Raw genomic sequence first — 19,405 nt, forward strand, 5'->3', positions numbered from 1 at the left:
TCTCACACCTGAACGTCTGTAAGGACACTTCTGGACTCTGAATGAGCTTGACCATAAAGACTGCATAATTGAGGCCGAGAAGTGAGCAAGGCCCCCTCATAATGACTTCCTGACAGCTGTGAAGTCTCCAGGTCCCAGGATCCCATAGGAGGTTCCCTGTGAGCCCCTGGACTGTCAGGGCAGGGAGGCAAAGCTCGGCTGTAGTGACCATTAGTACTGCTGCATGCCAGCCACTAGTGGGCACCCTCCTGCACCATCTCCTTTAATCCTTGCAAGAGGCTGGGGTTTTAAAGAATTAGGCAGTTACTATTACTACTGTTTCTCAGGATTGGGTGGGAGACTTTGATGGGCAGTTCTGGCTGCTGCACTGGAGAATCTCTGGGTGCTTCTACTTGTTTCCTCAGAATGTAGCCATGCAGCCCTGCTCTGCAGGAGAGGAGCCCGGGATCCAGGCAGGAAGATCCTCCTAGGAGCAAGTGCTCCATCTCCGAGTAGTACGGTATTTTCTGAGGCAGTGGTGGTTCTCGTGGCTGTGTGGCCAGCCGGGCTGGCCCTGGAGTCAGCAGGGGAGGGTACCATCCTGCCCCTGCCATCTTTCAGCTTGAGGCCAGGCTTGACCACCAGGGCGGTGGCTGCAGGCAGAGCATAGCACCCTATTTAAGTGGTTTCCACAGATCACTGACTGGTGTGGAGACCAGAGTAGGGGGAGGTCCCCGTGGTTGGGGGCCCCAGTGAGAGGTGATAGTAGCCTGAACAAGGGTGCTCAGTGAGTGTAGAAAGGAACACCCAAGAGGGCATTGGAAGGTGAGCTTAGGATTTTGTGGTTTGCTGAGGGGCTGTGGGAGAAGGCAATGGCAACCCACTCCAGTACTCTTGCCTGGAAAATCCCATGGACGGAGGAGCCTGGTAGGCTGCAGTCCATGGAGTCATTAGGAGTCAGACACGACTGAGCGACTTCACTTTGACTTTTCACTTTCTCGCATTGGAGAAGGAAATGGCAACCCACTCCAGTGTTCTTGCCTGGAGAATCTGAGGGACGGGGGAGCCTGGTGGGCTGCCGTCTCTGGGGTTGCACAGAGTCGGACACAACTGAAGCTACTTAGCAGCAGCGGCAGCAGAGGGTCTGTGAGGTGGGAGGAGGAGCTGAGGATGAATGTGGGTTTGGCTTGGTGGTGGCCTTGCCTTTCCCTGAGGCTGAGCACATGCAGGGAAGAGAGGGGTTGGGGATTGGGGCCGGGGCAGGCAGATGAGTTTGTTGTGAACACTGGAATTTGTGTGCAGTGGCCTGAGACGTGGGTTGCTAGGAGCAGCCTATGTGCAGTGAAGCACAAGTGAAAGTCTCGAGCAAGAGGGAAGGATCTGGATGTCGGTGGGGAGGTGGTCCTGGGGAGTGATCCTGGAAGCCGAAAGAGAGGCACTAGCAGGGCAGGGGTAGATGGGCTGTGAGGACAGGTGCTGAGGAGAGCCAGGGCCCTGGAATGTCCTGGAAGCTGAGGGAAGGAGAGTGATCAGGGGAGGAGGCTTGCATCATGTCTTTTGGATCCAACAGCCAGGATACCCTTGACCTTGCAAGAGCAGTTGTGGCATGGCTTGGGGAAGCTGGGGTGGGGGCCAGCAGTGAAGGAGACTAGAGAGCAGCCCAGGGAGACTAGAGAGCGGTGGCTCGGAGAGGCCCAGCAGGGCGGGAGGCCTTCTGCTCTGGTGTTGTTTTCCCGCCTTTGTTAGCTTTTTAAAAATTTTTAATTAGAGGAAAATTGTTTTACAATATTGTGTTGGTTTCTGCTGTACAGTAACTCCAACCAGCTATAGTTTTACATATGTCCCCTTCCTCTGCTGTTTTTATTTACTTAATTGGGCTGTGTGGCATGTGGGATCTTAGTTCCCTGACCAGGGATCAAACTGTAGCCCCTGCAGCCAGAAGCATGGATCTTAACCAGTGGACCACCAGGAACGCCCTGCTCTTTGGTTCTAATATGCAGGAGTCCAGTGGGCTTAGGTCTAAATGTTGGTAGGGAGTTGCTGGTAGGGCGGGACAGCCACAGTGCAGGCTGCTCTTCTTCTGGGGTGGTGGCCTTGGGGCAGCTTTGGAGAGCCCCTTCTAGAAGGTAGTGCTGGGGTGCAGTGTGGAGGTTGAATGGAGGACTTCCGGTCCCCTTGACTTCCTGATTCCTATGGAGAGTGAGGGCCGTTCTCGGGGCAGGATAGCCTTATCTTTCCTGTGTCACCCGAACTCTCTGCTTCTCCTGTGCAGTGCAGTCCTTTGGCAGCTAGCTTTATGTTTCCTCACTAAAGTCCTCATTAACCCAGCCCTCTTCTTCATTCCTCTGCTCATGAACATAGAGCATATTGTAGCCTCCGTGGTGCACGAGGTTTCAGAAATCAGTCCCCTTGTCTCTCTGCCAAGTGTATGAGGCAGGGGTCCCTCTGAATTCCCTGAGGTGGAAGGCCCTGGCATCTTGGCAGTTACCATTTCAGGCCCCGTTTCTTTCTCTCTTTCAGATTGTGGTTTGTTCTGGAACTTTAGAGTCTGGAAGAGGCCCCTTCCCCGGTGAGGTGCCCCTCAGTCAGTGTGCAGACCCGAGGTGACAGCTGATTGTTTTGTGCACACGTTGCCAGGAGGAGTGTAGATTTCTGGAGGAGTAGTTCAGTTCAGTTCAGTCCCTCAGTCGTGTCTGACTCTTTGCAACCCCATGGACTGCAGCACACCAGGCTTCCCTGTCCATCACCAACTCCCAGAGCTTACTCAAACTCATGTCCATTGAGTCGGTGATGCCATCCAACTGTCTCATCCTCTGTCGTCCCCTTCTCTTCCTGCCTTCAATCTTTCCCAGCATCAGGGTCTTTTCCAGTGAGTCAGCTCTTCACATCAGGTGGCCAAAGTATTGGAGCTCCAGCGTCAGTCCTTCCAATGAATATTCAGGACTGTTCTCCTTTAGAATTGATTGGTTTGATCTCTTTGCAGTCCAAGGGACTCTCAGGAGTCTTCTCCAACACCACAGTTAAAAGTATCAATTCTTCAGCTCTCAACTTTCTTTCTTTCTTTTAAATTTATTTATTTTAATTGGAGGCTAGTTACTTTACATTATTGTAGTGGTTTTTGCCATACATTGACATGAATCCGCCACGGGTGTACATATGTTCCCTATCCTGAACCCCCTTTCCGCCTCCCTCCTCATCCCATCCCTCAGGGTCATCCCAGTGCACCAGCCCTGAGCACCCTGTCTCATGCATCAAACCTGGACTGGTGATCTGTTTCACATATGATAATCTACATGTTTCAATGCTGTTTTCTCAAATCATCCTACCCTCCCCTTCTCCTGCAGAGTCCAAAAGACTGTTCTATACATCTGTGTCTCTTTTGCTGTCAGGGTCATCATTCCCATCTGTCTACATTCCATATATATGTGTTAGTATACTGTATTGGTGTTCTTCTTTCTGGCTTACTTCACCCTTATACAGGCTCCAGTTTCATCCACCTCATTAGAACTGATTCAAATGTATTCTTTTTAATGGCTGAGTGGTACTCCATTGTGTATATGTACCACAGCTTTCTTATCCATTCCTCTGCTGATGGACATCTAGGTTGCTTCCATGTCCCAGCTATTGTCAACAGTGCTGCGATGAACATTGGGGTACACGTGTCTCTTTCAATTCTGGTTTCCTCAATGTGTATGCCCAGTAGTGGGATTGCTGGGTCATATGGCAATTCTATTTCCAGTTTTTTAAGGAATCTCCACACTGTTCTCCATAGTGGCTGTACTAGTTTGCATTCCCACCAACAGTGTAAGAGGGTTCCCTTTTCGCCACACCCTCTCCAGCATTTATTGCTTGTAGACTTTTGGATCGCAGCCATTCTGACTGGTGTGAAATGGTACCTCATTGTGGTTTTGATTTGCATTTCTCTGATAGTGAGTGATGTTGAGCCTCTTTTCATGTGTTTGCTAGCCATCTGTATGTCTTCTTTGGAGAAATGTCTATTTAGTTCTTTGGCCCATTTTTTGATTGAGTCGTTTATTTTTCTGGAATTGAGCTGCAGGAGCTGCTTGTATATTTTTGAGATTAATTGGGAGACAAAGAATTTTGTCTTCATTTGCTATTATTTTCTCCCATTCTGAAGGCTGTCTTTTCACCTTGCTTATGGTTTCCTTCATTGTGTAAAAGCTTTTAATTTTAATTAGGTCCCATTTGTTTATTTTTCTTTTATTTCCATTACTCTGGTAGGTGGGTCATAGAGGATCCTGCTGTGATTTATGTCAGAGAGTGTTTTGCCTGTGTTTTCCTCTAGAAGTTTTATAGTTTCTGGTCTTACATTCAGATCTTTAATCCATTTTGAGTTTATTTTTGTGTATGGTGTTAGAAAGTGTTCTAGTTTCATTATTTCACAAGTGCTTGACCAGTTTTCCCAGCACCACTTGTTAAAGAGATTGTCTTTTCTCCATTATATATTCTTGCCTCCTTTGTCAAAGATAAGTTGTCAATAGGTGCGTGGATTTATCTCTGGGCTTTCTATTTTGTTCCACTGATCTATATTTCTGTCTTTGTGCCGGTACCATACTGTTTCGATGACTGTAGCTTTGTAGTATAGTCTGAAGTCAGGCAGGTTGATTCCTCCAGTTCCATTCTTCTTTCTCAAGATGGCTTTGGCTATTCAAGTTTTACTGTATTTCCATACAAATTGTGAAATTATTTCTTCTAGTTCTCTGAAAACTACCGTTGGTAGCTTGATAGGGATTGCATTGAATCTATATATTGCTTTGGGTAGAGTACTCATTTTCACTATATTGATTCTTCCCATCCATGAACATGATATATTTCTCCATCTATTTGTGTCATCTTTGATTTCTTTCATCAGTGTTTTATAGTTTTCTATATATAGGTCTTTTGTTTCTTTAGGTAGATTTATTCCTAAGTGTTTTATTCTTTTTGTTGCAATGGTGAATGGAATTGTTTCCTTAATTTCTCTTTCTGTTTTCTCATTGTTAGTGTATAGGAATGCAAGGGATTTTTGTGTGTTATTTTTATATACTGCAACTTTACTACATTCATTAATTAGCTCTAGTAATTTTCTGGTGGAGTCTTTAGGGTTTTCTACGTAGAGGAGCATGTCATCTGCAGTGAGAGTTTTACTTCTTCTTTTCCAATCTGGATTCCTTTTATTTCTTTTTCTTCTCTGATTGCTGTGGCTAAAACTTCCAAAACTATGTTGAATAGTAGTGGTGAGAGTGGGCACCTTTGTCTTGTTCCTGACTTTAGGGGAAATGCTTTCAATTTTTCACCATTGAGGATAATGTTTGCTGTGGGTTTGTCATATATAGCTTTTATTATGTTGAGATATGTTCCTTCTATTCCTGCTTTCTGGAGGGTTTTTATTATAAATGGATGTTGAATTTTGTCAAAGGCTTTCTCTGCATCTGTTCAGATAATCATGGTTTTTATCTTTCAATTTGTTAACGTAGTGTATTACATTGATTTGTGGATATTAAAGAATCCTTGCATTCCTGGGATAAAACCCACTTGGTCATGATGTATGATCTTTTTAATATGTTGTTGGATTCTGTTTGCTAGGATTTTGTTAAGGATTTTTGTATCTATGTTCATCAGTGATATTGGCCTGTAGTTTTCTTTTTTTGTGGCATCTTTGTCAGGTTTTGGTATTAGGGTGATGGTGGCCTCATAGAATGAGTTTGGAAGTTTACCTCCCTCTGCGGTTTTCTGGAAGAGTTTGAGTAGGATAGGTGTTAGCTCTTCTCTAAATTTTTGGTAGAATTTGGCTGTGAAGCCTTCTGGTCCTGGGCTTTTGTTGCTGGAAGATTTCTGATTAAAGTTTCGATTTCTGTGCTTGTGATGGGTCTGTTAAGATTTTCTATTTCTTCCTGGTTCCGTTTTGGAAAGTTATACTTTTCTAAGAATTTTCCCATTTCTTCCAAGTTGTCGATTTTATTGGCATACAGTTGCTGATAGTAGTCTCTTATGCTCCTTTGTATTTCTGTGTTGTCTGTTGTGATTTCTCCATTTTCATATCTAATTTTGTTGATTTGATTCTTTTCCCTTTGTTTCTTGATGAGTCTGGCTAATGGTTTGTCTATTTTATCATCTTCTCAAAGAACCAGCTTTTAGCTTTGTTGATTTTTGCTATGGTCTCTTTTATTTCTTTTGCATTTATTTCTGCCCTAATGTTTATGATTTCTTTCCTTCTACTAACCCTGGGGTTCTTCATTTCTTCCTTTTCTAGTTGCTTTAGGTGTAGACTTAGTTTATTTATTTGACTTTTTTCTTGTTTCTTGCGGTAAGCTTGTGTTGCTCTGAACCTTTCCCTTAGCACTGCTCTTACTGAGTCCCATAGGTTTTGGGTTGTTGTGTTTTCATTTTCATTCATTTCTATGCATATTTTGATTTCTTTTTTGATTTCTTCTGTGATTTGTTGGTTATTCATAAGCGTGTTGTTTAGCCTCCATATGTTTGTATTTCTAATAGCTTTTTTTCCTGTAGTTGACATCTAATCTTACTGCATTGTGATCAGAAATGATGCTTGGAATTATTTCAAGTTTTTTGAATTTAGCAAAGCTAGATTTATGGTCCAGGATGTGATCTATCCTGGAGAAGGTTCTGTGTGCACTTGAGAAAAAATGTGAAATTCATTGCTTTGGGGTGAAATGTCCTATTGATATCAGTTAGGTCTGACTGGTTCATTGTATCATTTAAAGTTTGTGTTTCCTTGCTAATTTTCTGTTTAGTTAATATATCCATAGGTATAAGTGGAGTATTAAAAGTCTCCCACTATTATTGGGTGACTGTTAATTTCCCCTTTCGTACTTGTTAGTATTTGCCTTACATATTGTGGTGCTATGTTGGGTGCATAGATATTTATAATTGTTATATCTTCTTGGATTGATCCTTTGATCATTATGTAGTGTCCTTTGTCCCTTTTCACAGCCTTTATTTCAAAGTCTGTTTTATCTGATATGAGTATTGCTACTCCTGCTTTCTTTTGGTCTCCCTTTACGTGAAATATCTTCGCTTTCAGTCTGTATGTGTCCCTTGTTTTAAGGTGAGTCTCTTGTAGACAGCATATATAGGGGTCTTGTTTTTGTATCCATTCAGCCAGTCTTTGTCTTTTGGTTGGGGCATTCAACCCATTTTCATTTAAGGTAATTATTGATAAGTATGATTCCATTGCCATTTACTTTGTTGATTTGGGTTCAAGCTTATACACCTTTTCTGTGTTTCCTGTCTAGAGAAGATCCTTTAGCATTTGTTGGAGAGCTGGTTTGGTGGTGCTGAATTCTCTCAGCTTTTGCTTTTCTGTAAAGCTTCTGATTTTTCCTTCATATTTGAATGAGATCCTTGCTGGGTACAGTAATCTGGGCTGTAGGTTATTTTCTTTCATCACTTTAAGTATGTCCTGCCATTCCCTTCTGGCTTGAAGAGTTTCTACTGAAAGATCAGCTGTTATCCTTATGGGAATCCTCTTGTGTGTTATTTGTTGTTTTTCCCTTGCTGCTTTTAATATCTGTTCTTTGTGTTTGATCTTTGTTAATTGGATTAATATGTGTCTTGGGGTGTTTTGCCTTGCGTTTATCCTGTTTGGGACTCTCTGAGTTTCTTGGACTTGGGTAGCTATTTCCTTCTCCATTTTAGGGAAGTTTTCAGCTATCATCACCTCAAGTATCTTCTCATGGCCTTTCTTTTTGTCTTCTTCTGGGACTCCTGTGATTCGAATGTTGGGGCTTTTGACACTGTCCTGGAGGTCTCTGAGGTTGTCCTCATTTCTTTTTATTCTTTTTTCCTCTCTACTCTATTTATTTCCACCATTCTATCTTCCACCTCACTTATCCTATCTTCTGCCTCAGTTATTCTACTGTTGGTTCCCTCCAGAGTTTTTTTTTAAAATCTCATTTATTGCATTATTCATTATTGATTGACTCTTTTTTATTTCTTCTAGGTCCTTGTTAAACATTTCTTGCATCTTCTCAATCCTTGTCTCCAGGCTGTTTATCTGTAACTCCATTCTGTTTTCAAGATTTTGGATCATTTTTACTATTATTATTCTGAATTCTTTTCCAGGTAGACTCCCTATCTCCTCCTCTTTGGTTTGCTGGTCATTTATCATGTTCCTTTACCTGCTGAGTACTTCTCTGCCTTTTCATGTTGTTTAGGTTGCTGTGTTTGGGGTGCCCTTTCTGTGTGCTGGAAGTTTGTGGTTCCTCTTTATTGTGGAGGTTCCTCCCTGTGGGTGGGGTTGGACAAGTGGCTTGTCAAGGGTTCCTGGTTAGGGATGCTTGTGTCCGTGTTCTGGTGGGTGGAGCGTTCTTCTCTCTGGAGTGCAATGAAGTGTCCAGTAGTGAGTTTTGAGATGTCTGTGAGTTTGGTGTGACTTTGGGAAGCTTGTATATTAAAGGTCAGGGCTATGTTCCTACATTGCTGGAGAATTTGCATGGTATATCTTGCTCTGGAACGTGTTGGCTCTTGGGTGGAGCTTGGTGTCAGTGTAGATATGGAGGCTTTTGGATGAGCTCTTATCGATTAATGTTCCCTGGAGTCAGGAGTTCTCTGGTGTTCTCAGGGTTTGGACTTAAGCCTCCTGCCTCTGGTTTTCAGTCTTATTCTTACAGTAGCCTCAAGACTTCTGCATCTGTATAGCACCAACGATAAAACATCTAGGTTAATGGAGAAAAGATTCTCCACAGTGAGCGACCCCCAGAAAGGTTCGCTGAGTTACATGAAGAGGAGAGGGAGGAAGGAGATAGAGGTGACCAGGAGGAGAAGAGGGGGACTCAAAAGGGGAGAGAGCAAGCTAGCCAGGAATCAAATCCCTATGTGCTCTATCTACGCAGTCTGGACCGCTCAGAGATGTTCACGGAGTTACACAGAGAAGAGAAGAGGGAGGAAGGAGACAGAGGAGGCCAGGAGGATAAAGGGGGGAATCGAAAGGAGAGAGACAGATCCAGCCAGTAATCAGTTCCCTAAGTGTTCTCCACAGCCCGGAACACACAAAGAGATTCACAGAGTTGGATAGAGGAGAAGGGGGAGGGGGGAGATAGAGGCGACCTGGTGAGAAAAAGGAGAGTCAAAAGGGGGAGAGGGCAATCAAGCCAGTAATCTCGCTCCCAAGTAAAAATGGGTACTGAAGATTGGATTCTTAAAGATACAAAATTGATAACAAATACCAAAAAGCAAAGATTAAAAATCTAGAGTAGAAGTTAGACTCTCAAAAATACAATATTAAAAAAAAACAAAATCACAAAATTATAAAAATATATATATAATTTGCTTTTATTTTTAAAGGGTTTTTTTTTTTTTTGCAAGGTAATAGGTTACTCTTTGGAAGAAAAGTTATGACCAACCTAGATAGCATATTAAAAAGCAGAGACATTACTTTGCCGACTAAGGTCCGTCTAGTCAAGGCTATGGTTTTTCGAGTAGTCTGGATGTGAGAGTTGGACTGTGAAGAGGGCTGAGTGCCGAAGAATTGATGCTTTTGAACTGTGGTGTTGGAGAAGACTCTTGAGAGTCCTTTGGACTGCAAGGAGATCCAACCAGTCCATTCTGAAGGAGATCAACCCTGGGTGTTCTTTGGAAGGAATGATGCTAAAGCTGAAACTCCAGTACTTTGGCCACCTCATGCGAAGAGTTGACTCACTGGGAAAGACTCTGATGCTGGGAGGGATTGGGGGCAGGAGGAGAAGGGGACGACCGAGGATGAGATGGCTGGATGGCATCACTGACTCGATGGACATGAGTTTGAGTGAACTCTGGGAGTTGGTGATGGACAGGGAGGCCTGGCGTGCTGCGATTCATGGGGTCGCCAAGAGTCTGACACAACTGGGCGACTGAACTGAACTGAATAGGTTACAAAAATGAAAATTAAAGGGGTAATAAAGGACTAAGTTTTTTTTTTTAATTTAAAAAATGATAATAGTAAAAATAGATCTTGAAATTTCTCTAAGCTGTTGCGGGCTGTGGGGTGAGTTCAGTTTCAGATAGTTCCTTGTTCCAGCTTATACTTCTCAAGGTCTATAGGCCCCTTCCAGTGTAGTTGGTGCTAACTCCAGGGTTTTAATTGTTGCACCTGTCACTTCCAAAGCAGCTTCCCTCTGTTTATTTTGGCTTCTTCTGTTTGCAAGTCTCTCCAGTGTCTAATTTCTGCCCTGACAAAGGGGGCAAAGGTGGTCACTTACTCAGGCTCACTTGTTCAGTTGTGTTGTGGGGAGGAAGAAACCCTGCAAACAAATATCACTGGCGTTGGGAGTGCTCGCAGTGTCTGGGCCACACTGGGTTTGCCCCCGCTCACGGTGTGTGTGCTTTCCAGGTCTCTACTGCTCAGGCTCCAGGTTGCTCTGCAGGGGAACTGTCTAGAGCGGGCCCTGGGTTGCGTGCACTTCCCAGGTCTGAGCTGCTCAGGTTCAGGTTCTCGAGTACTCCACAAAGGCGTTTTGTGCCCTTCCCAGGTCCGAGCAGCTCAGGGGCCCAGGTGCTTGACGAGCACACTCTGCCCAGGTGGGGCGGGGTGTCTTACCGCCTCCCCCGTCCCAGCCGCTTGGTTTCGCTGTCTCAGGTCTGCTGTGTGTCTCCTCTGGGGAGCTGATCTCTGGCTGCGACCCTCCTGGCGGATGTCAACCGTCCAGGATCCCAGGAAGACTTGGTTAGCAACTGGGAGCCGCTTGCTTGTAGTTTGGTAGAGGATGCCGTCTCTGGGGCTGAGATTGCCCTTTCCGGCTCTGGCTGCCACCGGCTTGCCTCCCTGCCTCCTGTGGGGGATGGGCCGGTTAGCAGCCAGCTCTGTCTCTGGTGTTGCTCAGTCCTTTGTTCTGTAAGCAGGCCTGGCGGTGCCCTAGGTTAGAGCTTTTCGTGGGAAAGTTCTCTCTCTCTGGCTATCCCACAGCTTGGGTCGGCATTCAGGAGGCCCAGTCCTCACCCTGAGCACTGCAGCACACGCTTCCCTGTTCAGCCCCCGCTTGCTGCTGGTGGATGCCAGCGTCTGGCCAACTTCTCTGCTGGGAGTTGCTGTTAGGCACGTCATCTGTGGGTTTTATTTATTTATTTATTTATTTTTCCTCCCGGTTATGTTGCCCTCTGAGATTCCAAAACTCCCCAGTACATCAAGGCTATATAATGTCACCCTGCTTGTTTAATTCCTATGCAGGGTACATCAGGCAAAATGCCGGGCTGGATGAAGCACAAGCTGGAATCAAGACTGCCGGGAGAAATATCAGTAATCTCAGATACACAGCTGACACCACCCTTATGGCAGAAAGCAAAGAGGAACTAAAGAGCCTCTTGATGAAAGTGAAAGAGGAGAGTGAAAAAGCTGGCTTGAAACCCAACATTCAAAAAACTAATATCTGGGTAGTTATCTGGGGAGTGAGAGGGTTTCCTGGTGTTTGGAAACGTCTCCTCTTTTACGACTCCCTCCCCGGGATGGGTCTCCGTCCCTACCTCCTTTGTCTCTCTTTTTATCTTTTATATTTTGTCCTTCCTCCTTTTGAAGACAATGGGCTGCCTTTCTGGGTGCCTGGTTTCCTCTGCCAGCGATCAAAAGTTGTTTTGTGGAATTTGCTCAGCGTTCAAATGATCTTTTGATGAGTTTGTGGGGGAGAAAGTGCTCTCCCCATCCTATTCCTCCATCTTAGGACTGCCCCTCTCAACTTTCTTTATAGTCCAGCTTTCACATCCATACATGACTACTGGAAAAACCACAGCTTTGAGTAGATGAACCTTTGTTGGCAATGCTTTTGTCTCTGCTTTTTAATATGCTGTCTAGGTTGATCATAGCTTTTCTTCCAAGGAGCAAGAATCTTTTAATTTCATGGCTGCAGTCACCATCTGCAGTGATTTTGGAGCTCAAAAATATAGTCTCTCACTGTTTCCATTGTTTCCTCATCTGTTTGCCATGTAATGGGGCCAAGTGCTATGATCTTATTTTTTTGAATGTTGAGTTTCAAGCCAACTTTTTCACTCTCCTCTTTCACTTTCATCAAGAGGCTCTTTAGTTCCTCTTCGTTTTCTGCCATAAGGGTGGTGTCAGCTGTGTATCTGAGATTATTGACATTTCTCCCGGCAGTCTTGATTCCAGCTTGTGCTTCATCCAGCCCGGCATTTTGCCTGATGTACTCTGCATAGGAATTAAACAAGCAGGGTGACATTATACAGCCTTGATGTACTCCTTTCCTGATTTGGAACCAGTCCATTGTTCCATGTCCAGTTCTAATGTGCTTCCTGACCTTCATACAGATTGTCAGGAAGCAGGTAAGGTGGTCTGATAGCCCTATCTATTTTAAGAATTTTCCACAGTTTGTGGTGATCCACACAGTCAAAGGGAGACCCGGGTGCAATCCCTGGGTTGGGAAGACTCCCTGGAAAAGGAAATGGCAACCCACTCCAGTACTCTTGCCTGGAAAATCCCATAGACGGAGGAGCCTGGTAGGCTACAGTCCATGGGGTCGGAAAGAGTCAAACATGACTGAGTGACTTCACTTTTTGCACAGTCAAAGGCTTTGGCATAGTCAATAAAGCAGAAGTAGATGTTTTTCTGGAATTCTCTGGCTTTTTCAATGATCCAACGGATGTTGGCAATTTGATCTCTGGTTCTTCTGCCTTCTCTGAATCTAGCTTGAACATCTGGAAGTTCATGGTTCACATATTGTTGAAGCCTGGCTTGGAGAATTTTGAGCCTTACTTTGCTAGCATGTGAGATGTGTCCAATGATGTGGTAGTTTGAGCACTCTTTGGCATTGCCGTTCTTTGGGATTGGAATGAAAACTGACCTTTTCCAGTCCTGTGGCCACTGCTGAGTTTTCCAAATTTGCTGGCATATTGAGTGCAGCAGTTTGACAGCATCGTCTTTTAGGATTTGAAATAGCTCAACTGGAATTCCATCACCTCCACTAGCTTTGTTCGTAGTGATGCTTCCTAAGGCCCATTTGACTTTGCACCACAGGATGTCTGGCTCTAGGTGAGTGATCACAGCGTCGTGATTATCTGGGTCATGAAAACCTTTTTTTGCATAGTTCTGTGTATTCTTGCCACCTCTTCTTCATATCTTCTGCTTCTGTTAGTAAGTAGCAGATGGTGTAGTAAGTGGCACATATTTTCGGTAAAGCCATTATCCCCTGCCTTCCTTGTCAAGCCTCAGTGACCTCAAGGACATTCAGCCAAAGGAGGAATTAAAAGAGTGGAGCTTTTCGGAGTCCATTTCAGATTCGCTGAGTTCTGGTTCATTGTTTAGCAGAAACCAAAGGATTGTCCCAACTCTGAAAATAGTTAGACCTGCTCAGATATCTGTGAGGGATGATCACACAGTACTTTTCTCATAGGATACATTCAAACAGTTTTAAAAAAAAAATTGAAGTGAGAAGACAGGAATTTCAACTCCAATTGCATTTTTAGGAATGTTCTACAATTAGGTCCTCTAGCATCCGTGTCATTGGTGAGTGTTCTCAAGCCTGCTGACTAAACTGAGCGCTAGTGCTTCCCCAGCTTCCTGGTGGTGGTGGCAGGTGTGCAGGGAGAGCCCGAGGCCTCTGTCTTGGGGCGTGTATCAGTGTTTGTAGTCAGCCAGCCAGGGCCCCATATCTTGCGAGCATTTTACCCGGTCAGATGAGAAACTTGAGTCTCTCCAGCTGCCCTTTCTCCTGGTTGCCTTCTGGACCCCTCAAATGTTCTGTCTTAAGGTTAAGTCACACAGCCAGTGTTTGAGGGATCTTCTGAGGCTCTGCTTTCTTCTGTTCATTATTGAATCATCTCCTCACTGAGAACCTTGAGCCTCTTTTATAGAAGTTTGAAAGCATGGGAGGACTTTGTCATTTCTGCAGGTAAACTGCCAAAGGGACTGGCTTCCTGGAAGGAAGGGGGTCCTCTCTGCTCCCAGGTGGCCATCTCAAACCTGAGCTTTGGTTCTCAAAATCCAAAAAGACTGTTTACCAATATTCTCTGTTGAGGCTCAGCCTTCCTCATGTGGCCTGATGGATTTATATTCTGTGGTTGTCTCTCCGGGGCCTTCGTAGCAATGCTGCCTGCCCACTGGTGTCAGCCATTCCCAGCTCAAATATCACAGGCTGGGAAATGTCTAGAAGTTCCTCATTTGGTGTCTCTGTCTCAGCAGGAATGGGCGGGCAATTCCCCAGGCATCCCTCACCCATTCCTCATGGGAAGAGGGGAGACAACTTAATGTGGGCGTTTCCACCTTTAATTGTTGTCCCAGGATGGTGGAACCCCCTGAGGAAGGCTGCTTGCGCCTCTCCAGCTGGGCCCTGTGCTGAGGACAGTGCCTCGGCGCCATGCCTATCACCCAAAGGGAATGGGGCTCCTGAGGTCCAGTCTGTTCTCTTCAGTGAAAGTCACTTGTGCAGGGCGTTAGGAGAGTGGACCCAGAGCCAGCTGTCTGGGTGCCAGATTGGTGGGGGAGGTTGGTCACTGATTCTCTTGGCCTCAGTTTTCTTTGTAAACCGTAAAATGCAAATAAAAAATATTATGTGCCTCATAGAGTTTGTTGCCAGAGGTTGGGTAGGTGGATCAGTGAGTAAAGCACCTGGTGGCTGACACACAGCAGGCAAGCGCACGGTACCCGCACGCCTTGGCTCCGGACCACCATGGCAAAGTGAGGCGTGCAAACTGTTTGGTTTCTCAGTGCAAATAAAAGTTACGTTTATGCTGTAGTCTGTTAAGTGTGCAATCGGCATTAGGTCTGAAAAAAACAATGTATGTATCTTAGTTTAAAAACATTTTATGGCTAAAAGATGTTAACACCATCTGAGCCTTCAGTGAGTTATAAACCTTTATGGAGGAGGGTCTTGCTTCCATGTCAGTGGCTGCTGGCTGATAATTGTGGGTGGTGGTTGCTAAAAGTTGGCATGGCCACAGCAGTTGTTTTTTTTTTTTTAGTTGGAGGGTAATTGCTTTACAATATTGTGCTGGTTTCTGCTACACATCAACACGAATCAGCCACAGGTTTACGTATGTCCCTTCTCTCCCACCTCCCGCCCCGTCTCAGCCTCTAGGGTGCGCGCCCGATCGAGCTGCCTGTGTCACACAGCGAGTTTCTGCTGGGCGCCTGTTTCACGTGTGGTAACTCATGTGTTTCCTGGCTACTCTCTCAGTTCGCCCCACCCTCTCCTTCCCGCAGTGTGTCCACAAGTCCCTTCTTTTTTGTGTCTCCATTGTGGCTCTGCAGAAGGTTCATCAGAACCATCTTTCTAAATCCCATATCTATGTATTAACACATGAGGTTTGTCTTATTTTGACTTCACTGTGTATAACAGCCTCTAGGTTCATCCACCTCATTAGTTCAGTTCAGTTCAGTCGCTCAGTCGTGTCCGACTCTTCGCGACCCCATGAATCGCAGCACGCCAGGCCTTCTGGTCCATCACCAACTCACGGAGTTCACTCAGACTCACGTCCATCGAATCGGTGATGCCATCCAGCCATCTCATCCTCGGTCGTCCCCTTCTCCTGCCCCAATCCCTCCCAGCATCAGAGTCTTTTCTAATCAGTCAACTCTTTGCATGAGGCGGCCAAAGTATTGGAGTTTCAGCTTTAGCATCATTCCTTCCAAAGAAATCCCAGGGTTGATCTCCTTGCAGTCCAAGGGACTCTCAAGAGTCTTCTCCAGCATCACAGTTCAAAAGCATCAATTCTTCGGCGCTCAGCCTTCTTCACAGTCCAACTCTCACATCCATACATGACCACTGGAAAAACCATAGCCTTGACTAGACGGACCTTAGTGGGCAAAGTAATGTCTCTGCTTTTGAATAATATACTATCTAGGTTGGTCATAACTTCTTCCAAGGAGTAAGTGTCTTTTAATTTCATGGCTGCAGTCACCATCTGCACTGATTTTGGAGTCCCCCAAAATAAAGTCTGGCACTGTTTCCACTGTTTCCCCATCTATTTCCCATGAAGTGATGGGACCGGATGCCATGATCTTCGTTTTCTGAATGTTGAGCTTTAAGCCAACTTTTTCACTCTCCTCTTTCACTTTCATCAAGAGGCTTTTTAGCTCCTCTTCACTTTCTGCCATAAGGGTGGTGGCATCTGCATATCTGAGGTTATTGATATTTCTCCCAGCAATCTTGATTCCAGCTTGTGTTTCTTCCAGTCCAGCGTTTCTCATGATGTACTCTGCATAGAAGTTAAATAAGCAGGGTGACAATATACAGCCTTGACGTACTCCTTTTCCTATTTGGAATCACTCTGTTGTTCCATGTCCAGTTCTCACTGTTGCTTCCTGACCTGCATACAGATTTCTCAAGAGGCAGGTTAGGTGGTCTGGTAGTCCCATATCTCTCAGAATTTTCCACAGTTTCTTGTGATCCACACAGTCAAAGGCTTTGGCATAGTCAATAAAGCAGAAATGTTTTTCTGGAACTCTCTTGCTTTTTCGATGATCCAGCGGATGTTGGCAATTTGATCTTTGGTTCCTCTGCCTTTTCTAAAACTAGCTTGAACATCAGGGAGTTCGCGGTTCACGTATTGCTGAAGCCTGGCTTGGAGAATTTTGAGCATTACTTTACTAGCATGTGAGATGAGTGCAATTGTGTGGTAGTTTGAGCATTCTTTAGCATTGCCTTTCTTTGGGATTGGAATGAAAACTGACCGTTTCCAGTCCTGTGGCCACTGCTGAGTTTTCCAAATTTGCTGGCATATTGGGTGCAGCACTTTCACAGCATCATCTTTCAGGATTTGAAAGAGCTCAACTGGAATTCCATCATCTCCACTAGCTTTGTTTGTAGCAATGCTTTCCAAGGCCCACTTGACTTCACATTCCAGGATGTCTGGCTCTAGATTAGTGATCACATCATCATGATTATCTAGGTCATGAAGATCTTTTTTGTACAGTTGTTCTGTGTATTCTTGCCACCTCTTCTTAATATCTTATGCTTCTGTTAGGTCCAGACCGTTTCTGTCCTTTATCGAGCCCATCGTTGCATGAAATGTTCCCTTGGTATCTCTAATTTTCTTGAAGAGATCTCTAGTCTTTCCCATTCTGTTGTTTTCCTCTATTTCTTTGCATTGATCGCTGAAGAAGGCTTTCTTATCTCTTCTTGCTATTCTTTGGAACTCTGCATTCAGATGCTTATATCTTTCCTTTTCTCCTTAGGACTGACTCAAATGTATTCTTTCTTATGGCCGAGTAATACTCCACTGTGGCCGTTTCTTAGAATACGACTACAGTGCCATTTGCCGCATCGGTGAGCTCTTCCTTTCACCGGCAGTTTCTTTGTAGCAGGCGGCAGAAACGTTTGGGAGTGTTTTACCCACGGTAGACATTCTTCCAGATTGGGAGTGTGTCCTCTCAACTCTGCCAACCCCTTATCAGGTAACTAGATAGAATGTTCGAAATCTCTTCTTGCCGTTTCAACAGTCTTTGCAACACCTTTAACATGAATAGCATCCATCTCAGGAAACTGTTCTTTCCTCATCCGTGAGAAGCAGCTCCTCATCTGTGGACGTTTTACCACAGGATGGCAGCAATTCAGTCACTCTTCAGGCTCCACTTCTAATTCCGGTTCTCTTGCTGGTCCCACATCTGCAGTTACTTCCTCTAGTGAAGTCTTGAGCCCCTCAAAGTCATCCGTGAAGGTTGGAATCATCTTCCAAACTCCTGTTAGTGTTGATATTTTGACCTCTTTTCGTGAATCATGAATGTTCTTAATAGCTTCTTGAGTGTTTTCCAGAAGACTTTCAGTTGACTTTGCCCAGGTCCATTGGAGGAATCTTATCAATGACAGCTATGGCCTTATGAAATGTAGTTGTTAAACCATAAGACTTGAAAGTTGAACTTCCTCCTTGGTCTGTGGGCCGCAGTATGATGTGTTAGTAGGCATGAAAATAACATTGACCTCGTGGGACATCTCCATCAGAGCTCTTTGGTGACCAGATGCATTGTCAGTGAGCAGAACTTTGAAAAGAATCTTTTTTCTGAGCAATAGGTCTCAACTGGGCTTAAAATATTCAGTAAACCACATTGTAGAAAGGTATGTTGTCATGCGGGCTTTATTATTCCGTTTGTAGAGCACAGGCAGAGTAGATTTAGTGTAGTTTGCATAGGCCCTGGGATTTTAGGAATGGTCAGTGAGCACTGGTTTCAACCTGAAGTCACCTGCCAACTGCATTAGCCCCTGACAACAGGGTCACTTTGAAACCAGGTCTTGACCTCTCCTCTCTGACTGTGAGGTTCTCCATGGTATCTTCTTCCAGTCCTTAAACCTCATAAACTGATCTCTGGTAACTTCAAAATTTTCATCTATAGCTTCCTCACCTGTCCCAGCCTTGATAGAATTGACAACAGGTTGGGTCTTGCTTTGGCTTAGGTTTTGGCTTAAGGGAACATTGTGGCTGGTTTGATCTTCTCTCCAGACCACTCAGACTTTCTCCATATCAGCAATAAGACTGTTTGGTTTTCCTATTATTCACGTGTTCATTGAGTTGTTCAGTCACTCAGTCGGGTCTGAATCTTTGTGACCCTGTGGACTGCAACACGCCGGGCTTTCCTGTTCTTCACCATCTCCCGGAGTTTGCTCAAACTCATGTCCATTCAGCCAGTAATGCCACCCAACCATCTCATCCTTGTCGTCCCCTGCTCCTCTTGCCCTCTGAGTAGTGCATTTATTTATATGCTTGTTTGTGTTTATTTTGAGGGAGTAGCTCTTTTAATTTCCTTCAAGAACTGATTCTTTGCTCTCATGACTTGGCTGTTTGGTGCATGAGGCCTAACTTCCAGCCTGTCTTAAATGAGTCAGCTCTTCACATCAGGTGGCCAAAGTATTGGAGTTTCAGCTTCAACATCAGTCCCTCCAATGAACACCCAGGACTGACCTCATTTAGGATGTACTGGTTGGATCTCCTTGCAGTCCAAGGGACTCTCAAGAGGCTTTTCCAACACCACAGTTCAAAAGCATCAATTCTTTGGCCCTCAGCTTCCTTCACAGTCCAACTCTCACATCCATACATGACCACTGGAAAAACCATAGCCTTGGCTAGACGGACCTTTGTTGGCAAAGTAATGTCTCTGCTTTTGAATATGCTATCTAGGTTGGTCATAACTTTCCTTCCAAGGAGTAAGCGTCTTAATTTCATGGCTGCAGTCACCATCTGCAGCCCAGAAAAATAAAGTCAGCCACTGTTTCCTCTGTTTCCCCATCTATTTGCCATGAAGTGTTGGGACCAGATGCCATAATCTTAGTTTTCTGAATGTTGAGTTTTAAGCCAACTTTTTCACTCTCCTCTTTCACTTTCATCAAGATGCTCTTTAGTTCTTCACTTTCTGCCATAAGGGTGGTGTCATCTGCATATCTGAGGTTATTGGTATTTCTCCCAGCAGTCTTGATTCCAGCTTGTGCTTCTTCCAGCCCAGTGTTTCTCATGATGTACTCTGCATATAAGTTAAATAAGCAGGGTGACAATATAT

At 44.7% G+C, this 19,405-nt stretch overlaps 1 protein-coding gene across 2 annotated transcripts in view; it reads left to right on the forward strand.

Annotated features, from left to right (window-relative positions):
* CNNM3 (cyclin and CBS domain divalent metal cation transport mediator 3) overlaps positions 1-19,405 on the forward strand; it is a 38,699-nt gene that overhangs the window by 7,415 nt on the left and 11,879 nt on the right. The window lies entirely within an intron of this gene.

This window comes from Oryx dammah, unplaced genomic scaffold, assembly GCF_014754425.2.
Source record: "Oryx dammah isolate SB20612 unplaced genomic scaffold, SCBI_Odam_1.1 HiC_scaffold_25, whole genome shotgun sequence".
Taxonomy (NCBI): domain Eukaryota; kingdom Metazoa; phylum Chordata; class Mammalia; order Artiodactyla; family Bovidae; genus Oryx; species Oryx dammah.